The sequence below is a fragment of the Mus caroli genome, unplaced genomic scaffold, assembly GCF_978045245.1.
Source record: "Mus caroli unplaced genomic scaffold, Mus_caroli_1 scaffold_13, whole genome shotgun sequence".
Taxonomy (NCBI): Eukaryota; Metazoa; Chordata; class Mammalia; order Rodentia; family Muridae; genus Mus; species Mus caroli.
Genome location: NW_028227268.1, coordinates 16,170,001 through 16,182,826, shown reverse-complemented (window position 1 = coordinate 16,182,826; position 12,826 = coordinate 16,170,001).

Here is a 12,826-nt window from a genome sequence, read left to right as displayed (position 1 = left end):
TCACTGAAGGTGACCAAGACAGCAGAGACCCAGGAAGGATCAGAGCATCTACTGGAACAACCCACCATGGGGGCAAGAGCAGCAGCCAGGCAAGACACCAGGCACAGTGCTTCCAGAGGCCAGCAGTAAAGACAGCCACCTGAGACCTCAGGAACACTAAGGGCAGGGGACACGGGACATCAAAGACTGAGTTGTTGCCCATCCATGGTTGATCCCAAGGTTGGTCCATTCTGAGAAAAATAAGACTTAGACAAACAGCACACTGTAACTACAGGACCCAAATGTGGAGACCAGGCGAGGTGTGCCAGTCAGGCAGAGGTTTTCCTCTGCTGAGCTCTGAAGGAGCAGGACACGCGCTGGCTAGGGCCTGGGGGAACCAGCCTTGGGCAGGAAGTGGTGGTGTTATCTACCAACTAGGGCTCTTGATCAGGTTCAGCTCCTCTGCCGGTTAAAGAACCAGAAGGTAGGGAAGATCTCGAACTCCAAAAACAGGAGCAGACAGACAGCATCCGCGATTGAGGCTTTTCCTTTTGACTTATTGGGACCGTAGAAACAAGTGCACACACAGCAAACACCCAGAGAAAAAGAGCTTCAAGCAGAGAAGAGACTATGGAAACCAGAAAATCCAGTCTCCTCTCCAGGGCTGGGGTTCCTCCTCTAAGTTAGGATTGGCCAGTTAGAACACAGACAGGGTTGCCGACTAAGTTAGGATTGGCCAGTTAGAATACAGACAGGGTTGCCGATTGGCCCACAGTTGTTGTGTAAACGCGTCTTGAACTTGTTGGGCCAGTCCATCAGCAGTTGGCCGGTGGTGGGAGAAGATGCCCACAGGGCCTTTGTTTTAAGCTATCAGGTCTCAGGTCTGGAGGGTGAGGAAGAAGCTGGCCACCTTGGCAGGTCCCCATCTTTATTACCAAACACGTCCCCTCTCTCACTGCCTTCTGAGGAGTCTGTCGAACTCCTGTTCCTCAGTGTGACAGCACTGGGAGACCATGCTTTCAGGGATCGCTGTACTCTTCCGTTCCCTCCTTTCCTTCCTGTTCTCTTCCCCCTCTCCTCCCTTCTTCCTCCCTTCAGGCATGGGTTCCCTGGACACCTGCTGTGTGCCAGGCTTTGTCCTAGGCCCTGGAGAGAGACAGTAAGTAAGACAGGGCCCTGCTTCCATGTAACTCCAGTGATGTGGGACAGAACAAAGATCAGAAAGGAAACTGCAAATGCCATATATACACACATTCATGCGTGGGCAGATGGATGTCTACACACCAACCTAATCGGATGAATCGTAGGTGTCACGCATCAACACAGCAAGCATGAGAAGGTTATAAAGCAGGGGCCGGGCTGGTGAGATGGCTCAGTGGGTAAGAGCACCCGACTGCTCTTCTGAAGGTCCAGAGTTCAAATCCCAGCAACCACATGGTGGCTCACAACCATCCGTAAAGAGATCTGGCGCCCTCTTCTGGTGTGTCTGAAGACAGCTACAGTGTACTTACATGTAATAAATAAATAAATCTTAAAAAAAAAAAAAAGAAATTAAAAAAAAAAAAACAAAACAAAAACAAAATCCTAAAAAAAAAAAAAAAAAGCAGGAGCCAGAGAGCAGAGGTGGCTGTCGCAAGGCCAGCGCTAAAGAAGGCTGTCTGAGGAGACTGTAGGGCTGTGGCTGTGAGGAGCCTGGGGAAGGGAATTCCCAGGAAGGGCTGAGGAGAGATGTGTGCCAGGCATGTGTGAGGCTATCTGCCTGCTGCCCTGCCCTCTGCCACTCCTAGATGGAGAACTTAGCTGAGTATGCAGAGATGGGAGGCAGGCATATAAACAGTTCATCAGAGAGCAGAGGTTGAAGGTACAGACTGTGTGCCTGGGTGTATTGGCTAGTTTTGTGTCAACTTGACACAGCTGGAGTTATCACAGAGAAAGGAGCTTCAGGTGAGGAAATGCCTCCATGAGATACAACTGTAAGGCATTTTCTCAATAAGTGATCAAGGGGGAAAGGCCCCTTGTGGGTGGGACATCTCTGGGCTGGTAGTCTTGGTTCTATAAGAGAGCAGGCTGAGCAAGCCAGGGGAAGCAAGCCAGTAAGTAACATCCCTCCATGGCCTCTGCATCAGCTCCTGCTTCCTGCCCTGCTTGAGTTCCAGTCCTGACTTCCTTGGTGATGAACAGCAGTATGGAAGTGTAAGTTGAATAAACCCTTTCCTCCCCAACTGCTTCTTGGTCATGATGTTTGTGCAGGAATAGAAACCCTGACTAAGACACTGGGTTCCCCCACAACTGTAATGTGCAGGGCACCAGGGCAATCGCCATAGACCCGTTAAGTGTAGCTGTGTCTAACCACATTGGCTGTGATTGGCAGGGCCCTAGCTAGACTCCCCCTAACCCAGCCCGGGCATTCCTGTGACTACTAATGGAGCTAACAGGAAGCCCTGGGCCTCAGCCAGCCTGACACCACCCACTCTGCAGCCTTCCCTCCAGGAAAGAAGTGAGAGGTTTGGGTCCAAGTCAGGTCCTCAGCCCCCCCCCCCATCTCCCCACTTCCTTCCCTAGCCAGCCAGCCAGGCAGGCATCAAACACTGAGGGCCTACAGTGAGAACAGCAAAGGCAACACAGAAGCTGGAGCCAGGCAGGAAGCCCTGAGTGCAGAGGTGTCACACCTTCCAGGAATGTCAGCACGTGTAGGAAGGAGGAGATGCTGGTCCCAGCCTTCTGATCACCTGCACCTACCAACCATAAATCTCAGGGCAACCAGGCATGGTGGCGCACGCCTTTAATCCCAGCACTCGGGAGGCAGAGGCAGGCGGATCTCTGAGTTCGAGGCCAGCCTGGTCTACAGAGTGAGTTCCAGGACAGCCAGGGCTATACAGAGAAACCCTGTCTCGAAAAACAAACAAACAAACAAACAAACCTCAGGGCAGGGACTCCTGCACTTTGTCCAAAGCCTCTGAGAGTTCCCATCTTGGTCCTGATGCTGTCGGGGCAGGGCCTGGTTCTCAGCCAAGTTCTGCATCCCAGGGTGTCTTAGGGTTTCTATTCCTGCACAAACATCATGACCAAAAAGCAAGCTGGGGAGGAAAGGGTTTATTCAGCTTACACTTTCCACATTGCTGTTCATCAGTAAAGGAAGTCGGGACTGGAACTCAAGCAGGTCAGGGAGCAGGAGCTGATGCAGAGACCATGGAGGGATGTTCTTTACTGGCTTGCTTTCCCTGGCTTGCTCAGCCTGCTCTCTTATAGAACCAAGACTACCAGCCCAGAGATGGCACCACCCACATGGGGACCTTCCCCCTTGATCACTAATTGAAAAAAATGCCTTAGAGCTGGATCTCCTGGAGACATTTCCCCAACTGAAGCTCCTTTCTCTGTGATAACTCCAGCCTGTGTCAAGTTGACACAAAACTAGCCAGTACACAGGGGATGCCATGGGGTACTCGGTGACCTGTTTGAGTGGAACCAAGCATGACCTGGGGCTGTGTCCCCCTGCAGGCTGTGGGCTGGAGTCCAGTCAGTAATTCCCAGGCAGAGCTCTGTCTCAACCTCCTCCCTGACCATGATTGTAGCTACGTCTAGAAGAGCAGAAGATGATGAGGTAGCAGTGAGAGGCTGGGACAGGCCTCACCTCCAGTGGCCACACTGTCGACCCTCCAAGGCAGCAGCCTTTTATCCTGAGTCCAAGATTTAACCTCTCCATGTTCTCTCCCTCCCACCACCAACCTTCCTCCTCCTCTTAACCATTACCTCAAGTACTGCTATCAGAGAGAATCTTTGACTTGAAGATACCTTGACCCAGAATCTCCCTTACCAAGGAAGCCATAGGCAGTGTGAGAATTACCCCAAGTAAATCTATCTTAGGCCTCGTCACCCCTGTGAGGTCCTCCATCCTTCCTGCTCTTTCTAAGGGGCTGGCACTGGAACCTTTTGCCCTCTTTATACACCTGCCTCCCCAGGAGCACGCCATGGCCTGGTCTCTGCCCAGCCATCATAGTTGCTGCAACTGTCCCCTTGCCTTGGGATTTTTGCCTGGCACCTGCACAAAAGTGTCCTCCTCTAGAGGTGCTTTTTAGAACAGAGCAATGCTTCCAGGTGAACTGAGAACAACCACCTCCCCCACAGGGAAGAAAGAGCCTCTACTGGCCCATCATGGTGCAATCAGGGTTCTAAGCCTGGAGCCCTGGCTCCAGCTAGGCTCAGCTGTCAGCCTCTATCACAGACAGAGATAGAGACAAAAAGCAGAGAGACCGTTCTTTCCTTCCATCTAGTGTGAGACAGGCCGTCTTTGTTGCTTCGCCACAGTGTGTGGCTGGCTAGCTAGACCTCCTGGGGATTCTCCCATTGCTGCCTCTCGGCTCCCCTGTAGAACACTGGGATCACAGAGGCTCATCCTCTGCGCTCAGCTTTCATGTAGGCTCTGGGATTTGAACTTAGGTCCTCAGGTTTGCTGCCCTTGGAGCCATCTCCCCAGCCCCAAGGGAATTTTTTGTTTATTTTTGTTTTTGTTTTTTCGAGACAGGGTTTCTCTGTATAGCCCTGGCTGTCCTGGAACTCACTTTGTAGACCAGGCTGGCCTCGAACTCAGAAATCTGCCTGCCTCTGCTTCCCGAGTGCTGGGATTAAAGGTGTGCACCACCACGCCCAGCTCAGGAGGTTTTTTTTTTTCTAATACCTCATTTATTCTCATCACCATTTTAGGAAAGAAATATATTTTAAGTACAAAAAAATTAGAATAGCTATTTAGAATAAAAACTGTTGTGATAAGAAAGGGGAGCTAAGCCACAAATAACAGTCTGCCATTCCGGCCCTAGGAAAGGAGAAGCAGAGGCAATTTCAGGCTAGTTCCTGGAATCCTGTCTCAAAAGAGAGAGTGGGGGTGGGGGAGGGCGTGTCAGCATTCCGTCACCTCCCTTGCTGACTCAGGAAGGAGCTATCAGAGTCAGCTGGCCTACGAGAAGCACACACTCAGGTCCATATGGAATGGAACCAGACCTGGTGACATGGAGGAGACAGAGGCCACATCAGGAAGGACTTTGTACTTGGCTCTGAGAAGTGTGGCTTCTGAGTCCCCTGAGGTGACCACAAACAAGTAAAGAGGCTTTTGGGGAAGAGATCCTGAAATCAGATGGGATTTTAGCAAACCTCACAGCACTGTAGAAATGGATTGGAGAGGCAAGGAGGGTCTGCAAGGCAGAGCCACCGGCAGTGGGCACAGACAGAGGACAGATTCAAGATGGGTACAGAGGAAGACCTTTTGAGGAGCTGATGTTCCCGGAGTTGTTAGGGCAAACGCTTGCACTTTGACAGCGCTGCTAACCTAGGCCCAGCAACCTCATCAAGAAGCCAATAGGAGCCAAGCGTGGGGCTCGGGAGCTAACCCAGTCAGTCAAATGCGTGCCCTCAAGCATGGGCACCTGAGTTTGAGCCCCAAGAGCCACATTAAAAGAAAGAAAGAAAAGCCAGTGTGGTGGTATAGAGTTTTAGTCCCAGAACTCAGGAGACAGAGGCAAAAGGATCTCTGTGAGTTCAAGGCCAGCCTGCTCTACACAGCAAGCTCCAGGACTACATAGAGAGACTGTCCCCAAAAAACAAAGAAAAAAAATGAAAGAATAGAGGGAGGGAGGGAGGGAGGGAGGGAGGGAGGGAGGGAAGGAGAGTAAATGAAAGCAAGCAAGCCAGCCAGGCACAGCTGTGGGTCACTTGTAAATTCCATCACCAGAGGCAGAGACAGGAGGATCAGTGAGCTTCGGACGAAAAACCACTGAGGGATGACGCCTGCTACTGACCTCTGGCCTCCACTTGCACACACACCACAACAGACACATACACACACATACATACATACACACACACACACACACACATACACCCCACATGCACATACCATGTAACACACACATGCACATTCCATATTACATGCACATGTGTGAGAACACACACACTTGTGTGCACACATGCATGCATACTTGGAGGGGGGTGGTAAATAATTAAAAACAGATTTATTCAGTGTGGCTCCTCCAGTCTCTCCTGCAAGGCCTTCAGACAGAACTGTGTGAAATCTTGTGAAGAGGCAAGTGGTGGCACCAGGCTTCAGCCTGCCTGGGGGGATTCTTGTTCATTGGGGACCAGTGTCTCACTACCCGGCAGCCTCGGGAAGGACACGGGGCGTCTCTTCAGATAATCTTCATCCCTGCCAGGACATTCTATACACCGTGTGCAGGGGAGGTGGTGGGTAGGAAGAAGACCTCACACAGGGCCAGTGTAGAGGGGTGTCATCCGGTCCCTGTTCACATAAGGACAGCGACAGGGGGGACTTTGACTTCCTAGAGGCAAAGCCATAAGAAATAGGTTTAAGATTTGCGATTAAACAGTACCAAGAGTCCAAAGAGTAAGGAACTTGGCTGGACATGGGCGCCCACCCGCAACCCCAGGCAGGAAGATAGCTGCTGAGACCAACCTATGCTGCACAGCAAAACACAACAAAACCAGTGCGCTCCTGAGCACTGTCTTCTCCCGTAAACCACGGAAGTCCTCACAGTCTGTGGGAAGGAGAAAGATCAGACACTGTCACTGCTCTTGGAGACCCTGTCCCACCATGTTGGGCTCCACCCCTGGATGATCACATTCAACTAACACCTGTGCCTCAGCTTTCTCACCTGCAAAGTGGGAGTTAAGTGGTACCTAACTTGCAAGGTTAGGAGGTTGGAATTAGTAGAAATGAAATGCATGGAGCACTAGGGAGACACAGCCTAGTCAAGTTGCCCCTCCACATCCCAGCAACAGTGCATCCTGGGTAGAAATCGCCAATATTGGCAAGTAGAGGAGGAGGCTGGGTCCTGACTAACACAGGCCCAGCTTTGAAGAAGGACCTGGGAGCCACTTCCTGGGCTAGTGGGGAGGGGCTGAATGCCTGCCTTCTGGTGAGTTCTCTGGGATGGATTCCTGACCCATCAGCATGCAGGGGACAGAAGAAGGTCAAAAGGTCCTAGTGGCTGGGGGAGGGAGACCAGAGCACAGGGTTCTGTCTGCCTGCAGCTGCAGGATGAGATACAACACAGAGAACCATCTTCACAGCAAAGCCCCAGCCCTTGGGGACTAAGCAGTGCCCTCTCCTTAACAACGCCTCCCCACTGTCTGTCTCTTGCCCCTCACCTGAGCCGGTTTGAATGTGTTCCTTCCATGAGAGACATCCCTCTGCCTCCCTTCAACCTGGACTGTCTAGACAGCCACCCACTAAACAGCCTCAAGCTCATGGCTCTACTGGGCCATGGCCTCTGATCTCTGGAGCTCTGCACATGCTGGTCCCCTGCTCTCCCTACTCTGATGCCTGGAGGGAGAACGTCCTACACTCTCTTCACCCGAGCAGCTCAGGCTGCCTCTCTTTCCACCTTGCCTGACCCTTCCTGGTCCCCTCAGTGCCTCTGTGCCCCCTAGGCCATAACTGATGGCTTTCAACTCCTCTTGGGGGTTCCACGTCAGGACATCCTCCACGGGTCTGTGCAGGTGAGGCCAGGCTCTTGCTCAGTGCTGTCCCCACTGTGTCACCAAACACGAGCACAGGCCCTGTGCTGTTTTTCTGGATCCTGGTGGGAATGAGCCAAGGAAGGAGTAAATGAACGAGTGGGAGGGTCTAATGAAGGCCAGGCCAGATGAGGCAACCCGGAAAGGACAGATGTGAGTCAGAACTTACTCACATGTTCCTGGCCCGAGCGGCCAAGATGCACTGCTGCTGTCCACAGCTATGGCAAAGCCAGGCTGCCTCCTGGGCTGGAAGATGACCTGCTGCCTGGGGGTACATGGACAGGGTGTGCTGGAGATAGGGTTGGGCCCACTGCCCCCAAGGCTTTTCAGCAGCACATCAACTTTCAAATTTTTATTTATTTTAAGGAGCTGTGTATGTGAGCCAGCACGGCCTTGAACATATGGCAGTCCTCCTGCCTCAGCCTCTTGAATGTTAGTATTATAGATGTGAGCCTACACTCAATCTCTTTACTATTTTTCTTTGTTTGTTTGGTTGGTTTTGGGGTTTTTTTTTTTTTTGTTGTTTGTTTGTTTGTTTTTCAAGACAGGGTTTCTCTGTATAGCCCTGGCTGTCCTGGAACTCACTCTGTAGACCAGGCTGGCCTCGAACTCAGAAATCCGCCTGTGTCTGCCTCCCGAGTGCTGAGATTAAAGGTGTGCGCCACCACTCCCGGCCTCTTAACTATTTTTAATTGCTTTTTAAAAATATTCAGGGTTCAGAAGACACCGTGTAGGATTTGGTTCTCATCTTCCATGGGGCCAAAGATTGTTTTCAGGCTGTCAGACTTGGTGACAATTGCCTCTACCTGCTAAGCCTTCTTGTGCATTCTTAGACGTACAGTGCATTACAGTACAGTAAGAAATACATTCTTGCTGGGTGTGGTGTGGTGGTGGACCCTTTAATCCTAGCCCTTGGGAGGCAAGGGGATTGTGTGAGTTCAAGGCCAGCCTGGTCTATGTAATAAGTTCCAGGACAGCCAGAGCTGCATAGTGACTCCAAGGAGGAGAAGGAGGGGGAGGAAGAAGAGGAAGAGGAGGAGGAGAAGAAAGCTGACGGTTTTTGTGTTGTGAGCAGATGCGTAATGTTTGCATCTTTGTGGTGCTGAGAATTTAACCCAGACAAGAGCTTTGCCTCTGCTCAACAGCTGCAAGCCAAACTAGTGATTCTTCACATGAAAGAGACTTAAAGCTTTTCACCAACTCCAGGTTGTCACAGGGAGACCAGGCTGCCTGGACAATGATGATTCCAACCGCTCCAACGCTATCTACATAGCCGGCTCAGGGACTCTCTCTACACACACACACACACACACACACACCAGCTAGCCCTTGGGTTCTCCTCAGTGGTGCACAGCTCAGTCTGAGGGAAGAGGCATGTTGGAGGTTGGGAACCCATTTCACAAGGAGAAGAGACCCAGCAGGAGTTTCTGTTATGGGAAGAATGTATGAGCAACTGCATGCTGATAAACATCACAGAGAGCAAGACATCATGGGAGGTGCTGAGCCTGCGAGCCATGCCACTTCTCATCCTTGGCCATGTTCAGGCATGAGCAGGGTAGCAGAGTCACGGGAAACATCACGGGAAAGAGCAGTGCTTGCCAAGGCTTTCTTCTCCACGCGCCCCAACATTACGAAATCTAATTATTTCTCCCCTGCGGATTTCTTTATTAAAGAACATTTTTTCATACAACATATTTTGTGTTTTCTCCTCCCCTAATTCCTCCCAGATCCTCCCCACCCATCTAACTTTATGTTCTTCCTCTCAAGATACACACACACACACACACTCCAGGTAAACAAAAATAATCAAAACAAGGAAAAGACCAATAAGACAAGAGAATGTCAAAACAAGGCAAAATGAAACAAAAAGTCCACAAAATACCATTGAGCTCCCTTTGTGCTGGCTACTCCCAGGCATGGGGCGCCCTGGTGTGTGGTAGAGCATTTGCCCAGCGTGAACGAGGCCCTGGGACTTATGATCCCCAGGAAAACAAAAACAAAAATGAAAGAGAAAGAATTCACATAGTGTTGGGGGGAGGGGTAGAAGGTAGGGATGTGTGGTGTGTGTGGGTTGGGGGAAGGGGTAGGGGTGGCAATAGGGATGGGGTGGGGTAGGGGTAGGGAGTGTGAGGGTAGGGGTGGGGTGTGTGGGGGTGGGGGTAGGGATGGGGTGAGAGGTTGGAGGCTGGGAGGTAGGTGTGAGGGGTTGGGGTGTATGTGTGGGCATAGGGGTGTGTGGGGGGGGTAAGGGGAGGTGTTGGGGGAGGGGAGGGCTGGGAGGTTGGGGACTGGGAGGTAGGAGTGGGGAGTTGGGGGTAGGGCTAGGGGTGGGTGAGGGTAGGGGTGGGAGGGTAGGGGTGGAGTGTGTGATGAAACTAGAAGGGGACCATGAGAGTGGAAGAATGACCTTAAGGCAGTGGGGAGGTAGTGGAGTCCGTGTGAAAGTGGAGGGGGTAGGGAAAGGAGGACGCAGACCCCCAAGGAGGGCAGTGGGAAGGGGAGAGAGGTAGGAGGCTTGTGATCTGGTGAAATCTGTTATGTTGGATGGCATCCTTGAAAACCAATGAAGACTGCCTGGGTGTGGTGGCACATGCAGCTAACCCCGGCGCTTGGAACACAGAGGCAGGTGGACCTCTGCGTCTGAGGCCAGCCTGGTCTACAGAGGGAGTTCCAGGACAGCCAGGGCTACACAGAGAAACCCTGTCTTGAAAAACAAAGAGTTCAAGATTGTCCTCTCTGTCTATAGAGTCTATTGGAAACCAGTCTGGGATGCCCTGTCTTAAAACACACACACACACACACACAGAGAAAGAGAGAGAGAGAGAGAGAGAGAGAGAGAGAGAGAGAGAGAGAGAGAGAGAGAGAGAGAGAGAGAGAATCTAAAATCTTAGTTGCTTACTTATCAAGCAGACAGGGTATGGCTGTGTAGCTCAAGTTAGCCTTGAATTTGTGATCCTCCTGCCTCAACCTCTCTTGTGCTGTTCAGGCATGAACCAAGCCTAAGTCTTTCTTTAGATTCATGCAATCCAGAATGTCTTTGTAACACCCTCCGGAGTCCCATAGCAAATAGCATTTCATGTGTCATTAACTAACACAAGTCACATGATTGGCAGGAAAGTGAATGACCCTTCAGGACCACTGCTAGCCCAGCTCCTGCCTGTGCAGCCTCCCTCCTTTTTCTCCTCACAAAGCCTCTGCACCGTTAGGCTCAGCTGAGAGACTCTGAGGTCTGCCCCTTCCTCTCATTGCCTTGGCCTTTGAAAAAAAAAAAAAAAAACACTTTGTATCCATTGTCTCCATATCCTGTCTGTCCACATAATTGGCCTGCCCTTAATTCCTGCGATTCCCGCTCCAGCGGGTGAGGGTCTAGTTTTCTTTTTACCAGATTAGGGGGTATCTATTCTCTTGTTGCCACTTAGGTTAAGCATCCTGTCAGGTTTATGAAGCTTAGTGCTTCCTAGTCTTAAATATTCCCGCTAGTTTCTTTTGCCTTTTTAAATAAATTAACTTCATTACATGTAGCTTCAGGCTGGGTGTGGTGGCGCAAGCCTTTAATCCGAGCACTCGGGAGGCAGAGGCAGGTGGATTTCTGAGTTCGAGGCCAGCCTGGTCTACAAAGTGAGTTCCAGGACAGCCAGGGCTACACAAAGAAACCCTGTCTCAAAAAACAAAACAACAACAACAACAACAAAAAACCATGTAACTTCAGTTAGCTTGGAGCTCACTAAGTAGACCAGGGTGGTCTTGAACTCAACAGAAATCCACCTGCCTCTGCCTCCCGAGTGCTGGCAATGTGCAAGGCAGACAACCTTAAACTCTTGATTCTCCTGCCTCAGCTATGACGCCTGGCTATAAATACATTAAATGTAGCAATCCAGCAGTCTGTCTGCCCCCACCCCCACCTTAGGAGCTATGGGTGCGGCAGGGGGAGCCGGCGGTTGCTGGGGATCAGAGCCCAGAGAACTGGGCACTACATACCCTAGACAAGAACTCTACTATCGGACTTAATCCCTAGCATGCCAAAGTGGCCATGTTTGTTTATGGTTTTTCTAAGAAGCCCTGGTTGCCCTGAAACACTGGGTAAACCAAGCTGGCTTTGTAATCAGAGATCCACCTGCCTCTGCCTCCAGAATGCTGAGACTAAAGATGTGTGCCACCAATAGGCTTGCTGTGTTTTGTTTTTGAGATAGTTTCTCACTCTTTAGGCCAAGGAGACCTCAAACTGTGACAACCCTCCCCTGAGTCCTCCCTGGCAATCCTCCCCCCAGTCCTCCCTGGCTTTGCCTCCCCAAATGCTGGGATTACAGACATGAGTCACCATGTCCAGCAGTCTTTTGTTTTCTGTATGTATCTGTTTATTCTTTTTTGATTATCAAATAATATCCCAGGACATGGATACAGCACATTTTGTTCTTTTCTTTGCCAGCTATTGGATGTTTGGATTATTTCCATTCTCAGCACTGCTTTGGCACTGAAAACAGAAACATTCAATGGCAGGTGAAATGGCTCACACTGTACATAAGCTTCCCATGCAAACCTAAGCACTAGAGGTGGAGTCCAGAGCCCACGTAAAGGTAGCAGCTAAGAATTGACTCCTCAAAGTTGTCCTCTGCCTGAAACACACACACACACACACACACACACACATACACACGCAGTAGTGGAATGAGGCACACAGATGGAGGATGGGAAAGATAAGACATATGGTCGTGTTGGCTAGTGGGTTTCTGTGTGTTAAATTTCCATCGCATTTATTGGCTTTCATATGCACGTCTATGAGGTACACACACCGTATAATTAAGGCATTTTAAGAGTGAAAGCTTGTCTCCCATTCTTGACACATTCCACCAAGGTCTCAACCTGAGGTGCAAAATGTGGGAATGTCTGCGCAGCCTCAATGCCCCACCCCTGCTCTGGGCAGACCCAGGTGCGTGGCCACCAACCCCTGTCTGCCTCGGGTTTCACTCACACACACACACACACACACACACACACACACACACACACACACACACACACGTGGTCAAGCACTGGTTTTGGACCGGAAGTCCTCAGCTACTTTTGGCCTCAGCATCCTTATCTCTGCACTTCCGCGGTGTTTGTTTTGTCTGCGGACCGCAGTCGAGCAGAGCGTGGGATGCAGCGAGCTGCTGCCAGCTCAGCCCTGTCACCAGGGCAGCTGTGCACTGCCAGATTGTGCTCAGAAATGCGGGAGAAATCCCGGGCGCCGCCGGATCCGACCGCCATCTGGCATTGTCAGGGCGAGCTGCTCTGTCCTTAGGCTAGAAGACCAGAATCAGACACTTGTGACTTTAGTAAGGGT